Below are 19341 nucleotides of genomic sequence, written 5' to 3'. Positions count from 1 at the left end.
ATACACACCTTGGAACTTAAAGGCCTACTGAAATGCGATTTTCTTATTTAAACGGGGATAGCAGGTCCATTCTATGTGTCATACTTGATCATTTCGCGATATTGCCAAATTTTTGCTGAAAGGATTTAGTAGAGAACATCGACGATAAAGTTCGCAACTTTTGGTCGCTGATAAAAAAGCCTTGCCTCTACCGGAAGTAGCAGACGATATGCGCGTGACGTCACAGGTTTTGGAGCTCCTCACATCTGCACATTGTTTACAATCATGGCCACCAGCAGCGAGAGCGATTCGGACCGAGAAACGATGATTTCCCCATTTATTTGAGCGAGGATGAAAGATTTGTGTATGAGTAAAGTGAGAGTGAAGGACTAGAGGGCAGTGGGAGCGATTCAGATAGGGAAGATGCTGTGAGAGGCGGGTGGGGCCTGATATTCAGCTGGGAATGACTAAAACAGTAAATAAACACAAGACATATATTAGCCACAACACAACCAGGCTTATATTTAATATGCCACATAACAAACACCTCCCCTCTCCCGTCCATATAACCCGCCAATACAACTCAAACACCTGCACAACACACTCAATCCCACAGTCCAAAGTACCGTTCACCTCCCCAAAATTCATACAGCACATATATTTCCCCAAAGTCCCCAAAGTTATGTACGTGACATGCACATAGCAGCACGCACGTACGGGCAAGCGATCAAATGTTTGGAAGCGTACTCACGGTACCGTGTCTGCGTATCCAACTCAAAGTCCTCCTGGGAAGAGTCTTTGTTGTCCCAGTTCTCCACAGGCCAATGGTAAAGCTTGACTGTCATCTTTCGGGAATGTAAACAATGAAACACCGTGTTTGTGTTGCTGAAGTCAGCCGCAAAACACCGCTTCCCACCTACAGCTTTCTTCTTTGCTGTCTCCATTGTTCATTGAACAAATTGCAAAAGATTCACCAACACAGATGTCCAGAATACTGTGGAATTTTGCGATGAAAACAGACGACTTAATAGCTGGCCACCATGCTGTCCCAAAATGTCCTCTACAATGCGTGACGTCACGCGCAGACGTCATCATACCGAGACGTTTTCAGCAGGATATTTCGCGCAAAATTTAAAATTGCACTTTAGTATTGGCATGTGTTGCAATGTTAAGAGTTCATCATTGATATATAAACTATCAGATTGTGTGGTCGGTAGTAGTGGGTTTCAGTAGGCCTTTAACCCTTCTCTTAGCCTTACAGGAGAATTGGGACACTATTTGATCAACGTGAAAATGCAAAACCGATGACAAAAGGCTGAGACAAGAAGTAAGGGAGAGAATTGGAATTCAGCCTTGGTCTAATTTTAAATTGATTGAAAATACTGCGGGCAGCACGGTGAAACAGGGGTTAGTGCGTCTGCCTCACAATACGAAGGTCCTGAGTAGTCTTGGGTTCAATCCCAGGCTCTGGATCTTTCTGTGTGGAGTTTGCATGTTCTCCCCGTGACTGCGTGGGTTCCCTCCGGGTACTCCGGCTTCCTCCCACCTCCAAAGACATGCACCTGAGGATAGGTTGATTGGCAATACTAAATTGGCCCTATTGTGTGGATGTGAGTGTGAATGTTGTCTGTCTATCTGTGTTGGCCCTGCGATGAGGTGGCGACTTGTCCAGGGTGTACCGCGCCTTCCGCCCGATTGTAGCTGGGATAGGCTCCAGTGCCCCCCGTAACCCCAAAGGGAATAAGCGGTAGAAAATGGATGGATGGATGAAAATACTGCTGACTGTAACTGCAAAAACTTCAAATGTGTAAAGATGTATGCATTTTTTTATGCTTAATATTGTTAATGTTACAAGACAATGGCAATTTGCAAATAATTATGTTATATTTATTGTTTTAAACCTGCTTTTAGAATGTAGAACCAGTATTGTTTTCCTTTGCACGGTTGTGTCTCGTGGACAGTATAAAGACAAACATCAACAATCTTTATTATTAGAAACAAAAGGTCTTTAGAGACCTGTCAGGAATGGTTCCTTTTGTCTCAGCTGACTGGTACATGTGTGCTGTGTTTAGCTGACATGTTTTATTACCCCTTTTGTTTGTCAATACACTGAGCCTTGCCTGAAGGGAGGAAAATAAGTCTATCGCATTAACACTCTTGATACCCCAAACAAACATCATCCCTCTCTCTGCAGCTCCTCCCCACACATATCCATCATCCATAATGACAACTGCATTGGTGTATTGATGTGATTTTAATACGTCGCTCCCTAACATATAAGCAAGTAAAGTGGGGCACTTAATGGACCGATTGTTTTCCAAAAGCAGGATTATTAGATTTTTTTTAATTCACTATTCTACTGTGAGGTTAGCCTGTAATCCAACCCAATGTCTAATTACCTACTAATTCCCAAGCATAACATATTGATAATCTGTTGGTGTTGTGTTTTGGTTTATTACACATAATTAGCATAAGGTGTTTAGACTTGGAGTGGGGGTGGTGGCAGTTTAGGTTTTGTGAGGCCCTAAAAGATATGTTTGTTTATGGCCCCATTTTGCTTTGATATTATGCAGGTTTCATTTTATCATTTGCTAATAAAACGGAACTCCCCCCCCAATGCTCCAAATGTCAGTAGTTACTGAAAATAGAAACTGTGCATATCGAAACTGACTAAACTGTTTATGCCCTGCGTAGGAGCACATTTTATGATGTGTGATATTTAGTTAGACTTGTTGTCTGTTGCGGACATACACTATATTGCCAAAAGTATTTGGCCACCCATCCAAATGATCAGAATCAGGTGTCCTAATCACTTGGCCCGGCCACAGGTGTATAAAATCAAGCACTTCGGCATGGATACTATGTCTACAAACATTTGTGAAAGAATGGGCCGCTCTCAGGAGCTCAGTAATTTCTAGCGTGGAACTGTCATAGGATGCCACCTGTGCAACAAATCCAGTTGTGAAATGTCCTCACTCCTAAATATTTCAAAGTCAACTGTCGGCTTTATTATAAGAAAATGGAAGGGTTTGGGAACAACAGCAACTCAGCCATGAAGTGGTAGGCCACGTAAACTGACAGAGGGCTCAGCGGAGGAATTATGGTGTGGGGTTGTTTTTCAGGAGTTGGGCTTGGCCCCTTAGTTCATGTGAAAGGAACTTTGAATGCTCCAGGATGCCAAAACATTTTGGACAATTCCATGCTCCCAACCTTGTGGGAACAGTTTGGAGCGGGCCCCTTCCTCTTCCCACATGACTGTGTACCAGTGCACAAAGCAAGGTCCATAAGACATAGATGACAGAATCTGGTGTGGATGAACTTGACTGGCCTGCACGGAGTCCTGACCTGGACCCGATAGAACACCTTTGGGATGAATTAGAACGGAGACTGAGAGCCAGGCCTTCTCGACCAACATCAGTGTGTGACCTCACCAATGCGCTTTTGGAAGAATGGTGGACAATTCCTATAAACACACTCCACAACCTTGTGGACAGCCTTCCCAGAAGAGGTGAAGCTGTAATAGCTGCAAAAGGTGGACCGACATCATATTGAACCCTATGGGTTAGGAATGGGATGGCACTTCAAGTTCATATGTGAGTCAAGGCAGATGGCCAAATACTTTTGGCAATATAGTGTACCTGTGTGTGTGTGTGTGTGTGTGAGTGTGTTTGTGTGTGTGTGTGTGTGTGTGTGTGTGTGTGTGTGTGTGTGTGTGTGGGACCGTGACTTACGCTGTATAGCTTTTTGTAAACATATACATGATAATAACCAGTTGTGGAATTTCCACTCATGTGCTTGTAAGTGGAAGATGTCACAAAATGAAAAAATTGGAGCTATCTATCAAATAATTCATTTTTTTAATCAGATTAATTAGGACATTACAACAAATAATGTTAGACTTTGTGAGGCCCTAAAGGACATGTTTGTTTATGGCCCTATTTTGCTTTGATATTAGGCAGGTTTCATTTGATCATTTGCTAATAACAACGGAACCCCCCCATTACTACAAACAATGATATAATGTCCTAAACATGACGAAAGCAAAATAAATCACATATGAATTGTTTTTTGGGCTTTCAAATAATTAAATTGTTTAAGCCGATTAATCATAGTTTACAAATTAATCATAGTTAATTGTCCTTTACATTTAAGTCTGAAACATCCGTGTAACCCGAGTAGTCAACAATGCAAATGGGTCTGCAGTCCTTTGCAGTCCATTTGGCAAATGTTTTGGTCAAGTTCAACTAAGTTAGCCTTACTTAATTGCCTGGGGTCACTTGTTGAACTTGCAGCGCCCACAAACACATGCCAAGTGTCGGCATGGTATGTTAAGGTTAAACATACTTGCCAACCTTGAGACCTCCGATTTCGGGAGGTTGGGGGGGAAGGGGGGGCGTGGTTAGGGGCGTGGTTAAGAGGGGAGGAGTATATTTACAGCTAGAATTCACCAAGTCAAGTATTTCATATATATATATATATACTGTATATATAAGAAATACTTGACTTTCAGTCAATTCTAGCTATATATATATATATATATATATATATATATATATATATATATATATATATATAAATAAGAGAAATACTTGAATTGCAGTGTTCATTTATTTACACATATACACACACATAACACTCATCTACTCATTGTTGAGTTACGGGTTGAATTGTCCATCCTTGTTCTATTCTCTGTCACTATTTTTCGAACCATGCTGAACATGATGATGCATTCTGTGTGGCACGCACAAAAGTGCTTTCATCAAATGCATTACATGGCATTATTGTCCTGTTTAAGAGTGTCACAACATTGCTGTTTACGGCAGACGAACTGCTTTACGGTATACAAAAACGTGACTGCTGTTGTTGTGTGTTGTTACCGTGCTGGGAAGACGTTAATGAAACTGCCTAACAATAAACCCACATAAGAAACCAAGAACTCGCCCTCCATCATTCTATAGTTATAACGTTATTGGGCAGGTATGCTGTTTATGTTGTGGGCCTGAATTTCGGGAGATTTTCGGGAGAAAATTTGTCCCGGGAGGTTTTCGGGGGAGGCGCTGAATTTCGGGAGTCTCCCGGAAAATCCGGTAGGTTTGGCAAGTATGAGGTTAAACAGCTAGGGTGAAACTGAAAATCCTTCTTGCAGATTGTGCAAATGACGTTGTTTTGTTTGTTTGTTGACTTTTGTATCATTGGTATTTCTGTAATAAAATACATCAGTAGGGCTTGCCGGCACATATTGCTCCATTCATGCAAGGCTTGTCTTGTCATGATGCATACACATTGAATAGTTAAAAAGAAATGAAGTGAACTCTCTTTTTTGCCAGCCACTCTCTTTGTCTCTTTAAGTGAAGGCGAGGCCCATAGCATATAAACACACAAATCGTTGAGGCTCGTAACAAAAACATAAGGTAACAAAGTAGAAATAATCCAGATCACGCACAAAGTGTAATGACTTTTTCCTTAACCCCTTTTTGCACATTTTCTGAAAGTTTGATTAAAATCTGCCACTAAGTTTTTTAGCTATCCATAGCAGAATGATAAATAAATAAATTATAAATGGGTTATACTTGTATAGCGCTTTTCTACTTTCAAGGTACTCAAAGCGCTTTGACACTATTTCCACATTTACCCATTCACACACACATTCACACACTGATGGCGGGAGCTGCCATGCAAGGCGCTAACCAGCAGCCATCAGGAGCAAGGGGTGAAGTGTCTTGCCCAAGGACACAAAGGACGTGACTAGGATGGTAGAAGGTGGGGATTGAACCCCAGTAACCAGCAACCCTCCGATTGCTGGCACGGCCACTCTACCAACTTCGCCACGCCGTCAAAGAAACCGAGTAAAAGGCCTACTGAAATGCAATTTTCTTATTTAAACGGGGATAGCAGGTCCATTCTATGTGTCATACTTGATCATTTCGCGATATTGACATATTTTTGCTGAAAAAATTTAGTAGAGAGCATCGACGATAAAGTTCGCAACTTTTGGTCGCTGATAAAAAAGCCTTGCCTGTACCGGAAGTAGCAGATGATATGCGCGTGACATCACAGGATGTGGAGATCCTCACATCTGCACATTGTTTACAATCATGGCCACCAGCAGCGAGAGCGATTCAGACCGAGAAAGCGACGATTTCCCCATTAATTTGAGCGAGGATGAAAGATTTGTGGATGAGGAAAGTGAGAGTGAAGGACTAGAGGGCAGTGGGAGCGATTCAGATAGGGAAGATGCTGTGAGAGGCGGGTGGGACCTGATATTCAGCTGGGAATGACAAAAACAGTAAATAAACACAAGACAGATATATATACTCTATTAGCCACAACACAACCAGGCTTATATTTAATATGCCACACATTAATCCCGCATAACAAACACCTCCCCCCTCCCGTCCATATAAGCCGCCAATACAACTCAAACACCTGCACAACACACTCAATCCCACAGCCCAAAGTACCGTTCACCTCCCCAAAGTTCATACAGCACATATATTTCCCCAAAGTCCCCAAAGTTACGTACGTGACATGCACATAGCGGCACGCACGTACGGGCAAGCGATCAAATGTTTGTAAGCCGCAGCTGCATGCGTACTCACGGTACCGCGTCTGCGTATCCAACTCAAAGTCCTCCTGTTAAGAGTCTCTGCTGTCGCAGTTCTCCACAGGCCAATGGTAAAGCTTGACTGTCATCTTCCGGGAATGTAAACAATGAAACACCGGCTGTGTTATCCGGCACAACAGTCAAGGGGTGCATTCTACGGCGGGGGTGCGTTATCCGGCACAACACCTGCCGCAATACACCGCTTCCCACCTACAGCTTTCTTCTTTGCTGTCTCCATTGTTCATTGAACAAATTGCAAAAGATTCACCAACACAGATGTCCAGAATACTGTGGAATTTTGCGATGAAAAGAGACGACTTAATAGCTGGCCACCATGCTGTCCCAAAATGTCCGTGACGTCACGCGCAGGCGTCATCATACCGAGACGTTTTCAGCAGGATATTTCGTGCGAAATTTAAAATTGCACTTTAGTCAGCTAACCCGGCCGTATTGGCATGTGTTGCAATGTTAAGATTTCATCATTGATGTATAAACTATCAGACTGCGTGGTCGGTAGTAGTGGGTTTCTGTAGGCCTTTAACCCTCCTGTCTGTCAGTCATTCTCTTTGTTTCCGTGGGGCCGCCAGCATACACGCACAGAAGTTGAGACTCGTAAAATAAACATAAGTTAACGTTGTAGAAATTATCCAGATGAGAAAAGTCTAATCAGCTGTTTCTTATTCCATTTCAGACATTTTCTGAAAGTTTCATGTAAATCCCCCGTTACATTTTTGATTTATGTTGCTAACTAATGAACTAATAAGGATGGAAATCTAACTAACTTTCAACACCATTCAAATCTTGCAATATACAGTATTATTTAGGATAACCATGTTTTCTTGCCCTGATGTGGGATCTGAGCCGAGGATGTCGTTGTGGCTTGTGCAGCCCTTTGAGACACTCGAGATTTAGGGCTATATAAATAAACTTTGATTGATACAAAACCGTTTCAAAACAGGTTACAAAAGCTGCTTTGGCTGTTGATGTATCACGTATACACTCAGCAAGTAAGCCCTGATATGGCCTAAAACTCTTTATTTTTTCATATTATCAACCAATTTAGGATCAGATTAAAAACAGAATACCAATTTTTATGTGAATCAGGTTTTTTTTAGCGCCTATACGGACTAACCAACATTTACATAACCTCCTGACGAATAAGTAATGACCACCCTTACAAATGTTTATGCATTTTTGAATACAGTACACATGTTATACTACGTTTCGTGCGGCTGTGACAGTATCAGTATGTAGAATGGTGGCTATAACGGTATTGCCAAGAGACAAAAGTCCTACTTTCTGCAGCAGGAGGGGAAAAAAACATGATCCGTTGCTATGAAAAAAGAGATTTGCCTTCAATTTCTCCAAACAATGCAGATAGGTTTTGTTTCTTTTGCAGACATTTTCAGAGTGGGTGGGCTTGGAAACCTTCCTTAAGAGATCTGTTGAATATGAGCAAAATAAATATGCTTTACATATTAGTAGCTAGAAGCTTTACATATCAAGTCAGTAGAACTGAACCGAACTTGACATTCAAATACAATATTTTTTTTGCAACCCACTGGGTTGCAGATTATGTAAAATGTGCCTGATGAAACCGTGCCAGGAATACTTCTGTGCAGTATTTGTTGTGCCTTCTCCGACTAAGCTTTGATCAGAAAATGTCTGGCTGCTAAAATCCAAGAACGTCGACAGCTATTTATGAACTGGTCCCAAAACCTGTCACCCCGGATGAACGTTTGTGGGGGCAGGATAGCATCTGCTCTTAAGTGCTTCAAGAGGTCATGTGAAAAATGTGCATGATGTACAAAACCTAAAACCATTGAAGTTGGCACGTTGTGTAAATTGTAAATACAATCAGAAAACAATGATTTGCAAATCCTTTTCAACCAAAGACAAGATATTTAATGTTCGAACTGGTAAACTTTGTTATTTTTTGCAAACAGTAGCTCATTTGGAATTTGATGCCTGCAACATGTTTCCAAAAAGCTGGCACAAGACATACAAAGATTAGGAATGCTCATCAAACACTTATTTGGAACATCCCACAGGTGAACATACTAATTGGGATGGGGCGAGGTTCACCACTTTGTGAACAAATGCGTGAGCAAATTTTTAAACAGTTTAAAAACAACATTTCTCAACCAGCTATTGCAAGGAATTTAGGGATTTCATCATCTACGGTCCGTGATATCATCAAAAGGTTCAGAGAATATGGAGAAATCACTGCAAGGCCGAAAACCAACAATGAATGCCCGTGACCTTCGATCCCTCAGGCGGTTCTGCATCAAAAAGCGACACCAGTGTGTAAAGGATATCACCACATGGGCTCAGGAACACTTCATAAAACCACTAGCAGTAACTACAGTTGGTCACTACATCTGTAAGTACAAGTTAAAACTCTACTGTGCAAAGGGAAAGCCATTTATCAACAACACCCAGACACGCCGCCGGCTTCACTGGGCTTGAGCTCATCTAAGATGGACTGATGCAAAGTGGAAAAGTGTTCTGTAGTCTGACGAGTCCACATTTCAAATTGTTTTTGGAAACTGTGGACGTCGTGTCATCCGGACCAAAGAGGAAAAGAACCATCCGGATTGTTCTAGGCGCAAAGTTCAAAAGCCAGCATCTGTGATGGTATGGGGGTGTATTGATGCCCAAGGCATGGGTAACTTACACATCTGTGAAGAAAAAAAAAATCAAACCTTGTGATGCGTTTTTGAAAATAATGCATCCAAAATCCAAAATGATCGTAAATATTAAATGTTATTATAAATATGCCTGTTACTACATTACATATATACTTACATCATGTGTATAAAACCTTAATGGAGATGTTTGGATTTATTTTTAGGGGATCTTAAGGCAAAATTGAACTGCTCCCTTAGGCTCTATTGTAAGCAGACTTTTGATCGCATTCATTTAATATTTAGAATGCATTAAAAAAAATAAAATCCACTCATCATCATGTCTGTCATATTGATTGTGAACGATAGGCAAAATTCCCACAAAAGTCACAGTTTACCTTGACAGACAATTAGACACTCAAACATGTCGATGCTGCACTTCCGCGTTTGACAATGAATTGACAAATTGATTCTAATTACACTGAGGGATGCAGTCTATTTCTATTTGTATGTGTAGTTCATCATCCTGCTGCGCTCTTACTTCATCATTGTGTCACATGAACTGCACTATAAAATTGGATTAGAATTGTACTGAAAATTGGTACACGTCGAATACTGGTATCATTTCCCAGGTACTGGAAATTGGCACCGTATCAGTTCACATGTACAGGAAAATGTATCCTTTCTTACTTTCCTTCTTTTACAGTTACAATTATAGAAGTCTTATTGTATTGCCTGCTTCAAGCCACAAAACAAACAGACACAATGTCATGCAATAGAAGCAGAAACAGTGGCAGAGCAATCAGAAAAAATGACACATAATTACTTTTGCGAACAACAATTATCCTCAAACACTCCTTTTGTCGTCTAATCAGCCAGAGAAGAAAACTGGCTGCCAAAATGATTAGTCCTTCACCATGTTGAACTTCAGAAAACATCCAAGTGATTTCCAAACATAATGTGCTTGTTTTTGGATGTTCCAAAATGAGGATCGGTGTTATGTCTAATGTTCAGATATAGCATTTGCAATTGTATGATTAATATTAGGGATGTCCGTTAATGGCTTTTTGCCGATATCCGATATTCCGATATTGTCCAACTCTTTAATTACTGATACCGATATCAACCGATACAGATATCAACCAATATATGCGGTCGTTATATGCACACATTATTATGCCTAATTTGGACAACCAGGTATGGTGAAGATAAGGTACTTTTTAAAAAAAATTATAAAATAAGATAAATAAATTAAAAACATTTTCTTGAATAAAAAAGAAAGTAAAACAATATAAAAACAGTTACATAGAAATTAGTAATTAATGAAAATGAGTAAAATTAACTGTTAAAGGTTAGTACTATTAGTGGACCAGCAGCACGCGCAATCATGTGTGCTTATGGACTGTATCCCTTGCAGACCGTATTGATATATATTGATATATAATGTAGGAACCAGAATATTAATAACAGAAAGAAACAACCCTTTTGTGTGAATGAGTGTTAATGAGTATAAATGGGGGAGGGAGGTTTTTTGGGTTGGTGCACTAATTGTAAGTGTATCTTGTGTTTTTTATGTTGATTTAATAATAATAAAAAAAAAAAACGATAATAAAAAAACCTATACCGATAATTTCCAATATTACATTTTAACGCATTTATCGGCCGATAATATCGGCAGGCCGATATTATCGGACATCCCTAATTAATATAATATAATTAATACATTTTGAATTGAATAATAACTACGTCTACTCTGGTACTAATATGTTATAACCTAGACCAGAGTTTTTCAACCACTGTGTCGTGAGATACAGTCTGGTGTGCTGTGGGAGATTATGTCGTTTCAGCTATTTGGGTTAAAAGTATTTTTTGCAAACCAGTAATTATAATCCGCAAATAATGTGCCGTTGTTGAGTGTCGGTGCTGTCTAGAGCTCGGCAGAGTAACTGTGTTATACTCTTCTATATCAGTACCGTATTTTTCGGACTATAAGTCGCTCAGGAGTATAAGTCGCACCGGCCGAAAATGCGTAATAAAGAAGGAAAAAAAACATATATAAATCGCACTGGAGTATAAGTCGCATTTTTGGGGGAAATTTATTTGATAAAACCCAACACCAAGAATAGACATTTGAAAGGCAATTTAAAATAAATAAAGAATAGTGAACAACAGGCTGAATAAGTGTACGTTATATGAGGCATAAATAACCAACTGAGAACGTGCCTGGTATGTTAACGTAACATATTATGGTAAGAGTCATTCAAATAACTATAACATATAGAACATGCTATACGTTTACCAAACAATCTGTCACTCCTAATCGCTAAATCCCATGAAATCTTATACGTCTAGTCTCTTACGTGAATGAGCTAAATAATATTATTTGATATTTTACGGTAATGTGTTAATAATTTCACACATAAGTCACTCCTGAGTATAAGTCGCACCCACGGCCAAACTATGAAAAAAACTGCGACTTATAGTCCGAAAAATACGGTAGGTGGCAGCAGGTAGCTAATTGCTTTGTAGACGTCGGGAACATGGTTTGTCATGATCACAATATGAATAGACAGCGGGAGGCAGTGTGCAGGTTAAAAGGTGTCTAATGCTTAAACCAAAAATAAACAAAAGGTGAGTGCCCCTAAGAAAAGGCATTGAAGCTTAGGGATGGCTATGCAGAACGAAACTAAAACTGAACTGGCTGCAAAGTAAAGAAAAACAGAATGCTGGATGACAGCAAAGACTTACAGCGTGTTGTCCACAAAGTACATCCGTACATGACACAACAACAATGTCCACACAAAGAAGGATAACAACAACTGAAATAGTCTTGATTGCTAAAACAAAGCAGGTGCGGGGAACAGCGTCCAAAGGAAGACATGAAACTGCAACAGGAAAATACCAACAAAACAGGAAAAGCCACCAAAATAGAAGCGCAAGACACTACACACAAGAAAACACCAAAAAACTCGAAATAAGTCACATGTGACAGGTCGTCAGACCTATCTGACTGTTTTGTTGACATTCCCTTTAGCGCAGCTCCATCTGATGGATGCATAGGTGTGCCTTATAATCGGGTGCGCCTTATATATGAACAAAGTTTTGAAATGTGCCATTCATTGAAGGTGCGCCTTATAATCCGGTGAGCCTTATAGTGCGGAAAATACGGTAGTTAAAAACACATAAAACGTGAAAAAAAACAACAACAAAAAACAAATTAGCACAAAGCGTTTCTAAAATGATGAGACTTAAGGCTCTTTTTAAAAGCAGCTGGAGTATGTGGGGCCTTCAGGTGCTCAGGGAGGGTGTTCCACAGTCTTGGGGCAGCAGCAGAGAAAACCCTATCACCCATGGTGCAGAGCTTAGTCCTTGGTGTTACGAGGGTGTGTGTGGATGTCTAGCGGAGGGTGCGTGAAATGGTCTGGGGGGTGAGGAGGTAAGGGGGTGCAGATCCGTGGATGCACTGATGGGTGAGGAGGGAGACCTTATCTTCAGTGAAGGGTTTTGAGGATGGGTGTGATGTGTTCGTGTTGAATGTAAATGCTGGCCATGTTCCAAAATCCAGCTGCTGAATGTTCAGGATCCAACTTTTTAATTTTTTAGACAAAAATGCAAGAGGTTTTGCATTGACAAATGTTTGTGTGTTTGTTCAGAACTACACAACATTACAACCAGAAGGGTGGTGCTCATATAGCGAGCAGCAATCCTTCACATTTGACTGCAAACGTGAAATAAGATGTCATTTGGACCGAGGCATGTAGTCTATACATTTAAATTTTTCACTGTTTGATTTATAACAGAATTGTTTTGTCTGATCGCAAGCTCAACATTTTGTGTCATCCTCCATGAATCTATAAGTAGCTTATGATTGACAAAAATATGATGCTCCGAAATGATTTAGCCTTTTTTTAAGTGACTTTTGTCTGGTTGCTCTTTATGATGAACCCTTCTCAACTATCCCAGAATCAAAAATGATGTAAACCAGCTCAGTGGCCTTGTGGTTAGAGTGTCCGCCCTGAGACTGGTAGGTTGTGAGTTCAAACTCCGGCCGAGTCATACCAAAGACTACAAAAAATGGGATCCATTTCCCTGCTTGGCACTCAGCATCAAGGGTTGGACTTGGGGGTTAAATCACCAAATTATTCCCGAGCGCGGCTGCTCACTGCTCCCCTCACCTCCCAGGGGATGAACATGGGGATGGGTCAAATGCAGAGGACAAATTTCACCACACACAGTGTGTGTGTAACAATCATTGGAACTTTTAAGATGGTATTGTCCATCACCTTGTACTTTCTGTGTGCGTCATGCAACACATGTGTTGACAAATGTGGTATATTCATTAAAAGACTTTGTCGCACTGGAGTGTATGGGATCTAACCATAGGCCATGGACTGTACCTAATGCCTTATTCTTGCTATTCTGCTCACCACATTTTAGTCTCGCAAAGAATGTTTTAGAATGATTCCTAAAGGCTGGATAGCATTTAAAACATTTCTGAATGTAAAGATATGTTTGACCCATGACTGAGTATTATGATTCTCACCATGATACAGAAACTATGGAGAGCAATGTGGACTTTATAGAGTTCGGTGCAATACCCAAGACCCCACTTCACCAAACCATCTTAAGTCTCCACAGACCTATACTTAAAAGGAACACCAACACATGAGAATAGCTAAATAAACCTCAAAACAAGAGTGTGAATCAGACTCAACTAATAAATCACTCTGCACAAGATAATGTGGTTATTAATGCTGCTCATGATAACTTGGAAATGGTTATTCAAAGACAAAGTGACATCGCAAAACTCATTGTCTCACAGCAAAAACTGTCTCTACTACCAGCAAGAGAGATGTCGGTGTTTGATGGTAACCCACTGGCATATCAGTCTTTTATCCATGCATTTGAACACTTGATTGAAGACAAGACTGAGAATAATCAAGACCGACTCAACTACCTTGAGCAGTTTATCTCTGGTTTGCCAAGAGACTTAGTTCGCAGCTGTTTGCACATGGAAGCCAGTAGGGGCTATAATGAAGCAAGGCGCCTCTTAAAAGAACACTTTGGAAATGAGATGAAAATTTCAGGAGCTTACTTGGAAAAAGCCTTGAATTGGACAGCGATTAAAGCTGAGGATGGGAAAATGCTGCATGCATATGCACTGTATTTGAGAGGATGCTGTAATGTAATGCAAGATTTACAGTATTTGGAGGAATTCCTCCCACTTCCAAAGACATGCACCTGGGGATAAGTTGATTGGCAACACTAAATTGGACCTAGTGTGTGGATGTGAGTGTGAATGTTGTCTGTCTATCTGTGTTGGCCCTGCGATGAGGTGGCGACTTGTCCAGGGTGTACACCGTCTTCCGCCCGATTGTAGCTGAGATAGGCTCCAGCGCCCCCCGTGACCCCAAAAGGGAATAAGCGGTAGAAAATGGATGGATGGATGGATGTTTGATCTGTTACAGACCTCACATATAACAATACAAATCAAGCATTGAGAATGTTTAATCATTATCTGTGTGGTGTGCGGCTTAGCACACCACACAGATAATGATTACTTTACTTTCCGGACTTTTTTTTTTTTACAACACTTTGGCCTACATTTTTTTGTATTCAACAAATAGTTTTCATAGAACACTGACAGAGACACTGAAAAGTGTCTTATTGTTTGTGCTATGGCGCCCTCTTTCGAACAAGTTCACTCACTGCAGGTGCTACATGTACTTCCAGTTTCACGCCTTGACCTGGAAGTATGTTTCGTTTTGTTTACTATTCTTCTATAGCGTTTCTGCTCGAAAGGATTCTTAATTAATTAATCACTCTAAGCAACGTTTGTTTTACAGTATAACTAAAGCAATTCATACTTACCAAACCCTCCCATGTGTCATGTTTGTTGGAGTCTTTTCCTGCATATTTGTTACGTTATGATAATTTAGTTAAGCTAGCTAGCATCATGAATGTTAGCTAATATGCTAACATGTTTACAAGTGTCTGTGTTAGTATTATTAACTTCTAATGGCATTCTTTTTTTATTGTTTCAGTTTTTTTAATTCACGAAAACGTCACTGTGGAGTTATTGAGTATGTTTAGCTGATTAAAGAGCTAGCTTCCACCGCTAGTGGGTCCATGACGATGACTTATGTTTTGTTTCACCAGCCGTTTTACTGTTGTGTGACAGGCACCGTTTGGAGAAAATGTAAATATGTAAATGTATGTAAATAAACAATTATAAAATCTTCCGTACCGGTCTATATCTGTGGCTTATGGTCCGGAGTGGCTAATATACTGTATGTAAAAATACTTGTTTTTACTAAAATTTGGTGGCAGCGGCTTAAATACCGGTACACTCTGTAGCCTGGAAAAGAACAGGATGTTCCAACCCTGGGCCAGACTAGTCATCCAAGCCTGAAATATCGCGTGAACTCATGTGATCTAAAAGAATCCAAACAGGATGAAACATAGCAACCACCATAGCAACGACTGAAAAACAAGCCATTATAGTTGTGATTGTTTTCGCCCAAAATGCAAGACTTCATTCTGTCAGTCTGCTCGTTCTGTGAAGATGGTAAAATGTTGGAACTTTTTTCCACTAATTTAAAATTAAGACTCTAAAACAATGGCTAAAATCAAAATAGCAGTGCTCACATGAATTGTCTTTACTGGCTGATTGTTTTGTTGCTTATGTATGTTACAATCTGAAATAAATCACCTTTCTTTCTTTCTTTCTTTCTTTATTGTTGTTATGGCATTAGACACTGTATTTTCTTTTTTTACCCTCTTTTTATTCTAATTACTTGTTTTATATTGTTCATCATCTCAATAACCTCCTGTGGACAAGTGTTGTGAATTGGCACATGTGCTAAAACTCTCAAACAATGCATATGGTTTGTACAATGTCATCGTGAAAATTGATTAAAGGCCTACTGAAATGCGATTTTCTTATTTAAACGGGGATAGCAGGTCCATTCTATGTGTCATACTTGATCATTTCGCGATATTGCCATATATTTGCTGAAAGGATTTAGTAGAGAACACTGACGATAAAGTTCGCAACTTTTGGTCGCTGATAAAATAGCCTTGCCTCTACCGGAAGTAGCAGACGAGTAGCGTGACGTCACAGGTTGTGGAGCTCCTCACATCTGCACATTGTTTACAATCATGGCCACCAGCAACGAGAGCGATTCGGACCGAGAAAGCGACGATTTCCCCATTAATTTGAGCGAGGATGAACGATTCGTGGATGAGGAAAGTGAGAGTGAAGGACTAGAGGGCAGTGGGAGCGATTCAGATAGGGAAGATGCTGTGAAAAGCGGGTGGGACCTGATATTCAGCTGGGAATGACTAAAACAGTAAATAAACACAAGACATATATATTAGCCACAATACAACCAGGCTTATATTTAATATGCCACATAACAAACACCTCCCCCCTCCCGTCCATATAACCCGCCAATACAACTCAAACACCTGCACAACACACTCAATCCCACAGCCCAAAGTACCGTTCACCTCCCCAAAGTTCATACAGCACATATATTTCCCCAAAGTCCCCAAAGTTACGTACGTGACATGCACATAGCGGGACACACGTACGGGCAAGCGATCAAATGTTTGGAAGCCGCAGCTGCATGCGTACTCACGGTACCGCGTCTGCGTATCCAACTCAAAGTCCTCCTGGTAAGAGTCTCTGTTGTCCCAGTTCTCCACAGGCCAATGGTAAAGCTTGACTGTCATCTTCCGGGAATGTAAACAATGAAACACCGGCTGTGTTTGTGTTGCTGCAGTCGGCCTCAATACACCGCTTCCCACCTACAGCTTTCTTCTTTGCTGTCTCCATTGTTCATTGAACAAATTGCAAAAGATTCACCAACACAGATGTCCAGAATACTGTGGAATTTTGCGATGAAAACAGACGACATAATAGCTGGCCACCATGCTGTCCCAAAATGTCCTCTACAATCTGTGACGTCACGCGCTGACGTCATCATACCGAGACGTTTTCAGCAGGATATTTTGCGCGAAATTTAAAATTGCACTTTAGTAAGCTAACCCGGCCGTATTGGCATGTGTTGCAATGTTAAGATTTCATCATTGATGTATAAACTATCAGACCGCGTGGTCGGTAGTAGTGGGTTTCAGTAGGCCTTTAATAAGAGGACTTACTGTACCTGCTGGTGGTTTTAGGGCATTTTTGAAAGAAACATCTTGTACTAAAACAAGAATGGACTGACCTACTCAGTGGCCTAGTGGTTAGAGTGTCCGCCCTGAGATCGGTAGGTTGTGAGTTCAAACCCCGGCCGAGTCATACCAAAGACTTTAAAAATGGGACCCATTACCTCCCTGCTTGGCACTCAGCATCAAGGGTTGGAATTGGGGGTTAAATCACCAAAAAGGATTCCCGGGCGCGGCACCGCTGCTGCCCACTGCTCCCCTCACCTCCCAGGGGGTGATCAAGGGGATGGGTCAAATGCAGAGGACAAATTTCCCCACACCTAGTGTGTGTGTGGCAATCATTGGTACTTTAACTTTAACTTAATTAACATTATAGAGACAGTGTGAACACAGACTTTAGTATATACTAAGCCAGTGAGAGGTGAGTGCATTTTCAATAAAGCAGACTTTTTTTTCTTGATTGGCTACATCAATAATTATAGTAATCGATTAGATTTATCTAGCACTTTCCTAGACACTCAAAGTACTTTACAGTGAGTACTGAGAACCCACCATTCGTTGACTTCGTTTTCACATTTCACAATTGGTGGTGGTAAGCTACATCTGCCCCGGGGTAGACTGCCGAAAACGTGGCTGACAATTTGCGCCTATGGCAGGGGTCGGCAACCTTTACCAGTCAAAGAGCCATTTTGACCAGTTTCACAAATTAAAGAAAACAATGGGAGCCACAAAAATCTTTTGAAATTTAAAATGAAATAACACTGCATACACATTTTTTTTTTTGCTTTGTGCTAGTGATGGGTCCGGCAACACCGATGCATCAGCGCATGCGTCGAGCTCATAGAGCAAAACCCTGTGTCGGTGCGCGTACCGCTTTTAGAAAGTCACGTGACCGATGATGACCCCCACTACCAAACCCCGCCCACCTCGACCGACGCACAGAGGCGGGGGGGGGGGTTGATGTGTGAAGGAGCAGGGTTGGGGTGGGGGCGGGGTTTGGTGGTAGCAGGGGTGTATAATGTAGCCCGGAAGAGTTAGGTCTGCATGGGATTCTGGGTATTTGTTCTGTTGTGTTTATGTTGTGTTAAGGTGCAGATGTTCTCCTGAAATGTGTTTGTCATTCTTGATTGGTTTTGGTTCAAAGTGTGGCGCATTTTTAGTAAGAGTGTTAAAGTTGTTTTATATGGCCACCGTCAGTGTAACCTGTGTGTCTGTTGACCAAGTATGGCTTGCTGTCACTTACGTGTGCAATCAAAAAATGCATACAACAAGAGGCTGGGCTTGCATGCTGTTTGTACAGATTGTAGGGGGTGCTAAATACTGTACCATCGTGGCACGCCCTTATTATTATTGTAAGTGTGAAAATCAGAGAATATTGATCCCGTGAGTTTTCTGCGAGAGGCTTCTGCGAGAGGCACTTAAATCCGGAAGTCTCCCGGGAAAATCGTGTGGGGTCGGCAAGTATGCAGCTGAGCCGCATCAGAGTGATCAAAGAGCCGCATGCGGCTCCGAAGCCGCGGGTTGCCGACCCCTGGCCTATGGCCACCACCAAACATTTTACAGCAGTCTGAGCGGCACTGGAAGCAAGTTGGGTGAAGTGTCACAGCGGGAGTGACTAGGATGGTGGAAGCTGGCTTCTTACCAGGAACCCTCAAGTTTCTGGATTTAAGGGTTATCTCTATCTTCTGAGGCACGCCACCACATAATATTTCCGTGCTACGACACAAGTCAAGGAGCGATGACTCGGACATAAAGCATTTTGGTCCAGTTGTTTAATATTTCCGACCAAAACCCGACCAGTTTTGTAGCCAATTATCGGGACACATTTCCTCTGAACACATCTCAAACCAATCGTGTAAGAAAATCTTATAAGATGTAAAATCATCGGGCGTTACTGTCTTTAGTTGTGTGTACCCTAAACTCTGATTTCCACAAGATGCAAAACATAGCCGCTAC

General features: G+C 41.1%; 1 protein-coding gene across 2 annotated transcripts in view; it reads left to right on the top strand.

The window, feature by feature from the left end:
- The window catches only part of LOC133611565 (leucine-rich repeat and fibronectin type-III domain-containing protein 2), a 376941-nt gene that overhangs the window by 163991 nt on the left and 193609 nt on the right, over nt 1-19341 (top strand). The gene's annotated exons all lie outside the window — the stretch shown is intronic.

This window comes from Nerophis lumbriciformis, linkage group LG08, assembly GCF_033978685.3.
Source record: "Nerophis lumbriciformis linkage group LG08, RoL_Nlum_v2.1, whole genome shotgun sequence".
Taxonomy (NCBI): domain Eukaryota; kingdom Metazoa; phylum Chordata; class Actinopteri; order Syngnathiformes; family Syngnathidae; genus Nerophis; species Nerophis lumbriciformis.
This window is presented reverse-complemented; position numbering and strand designations above follow the sequence as displayed.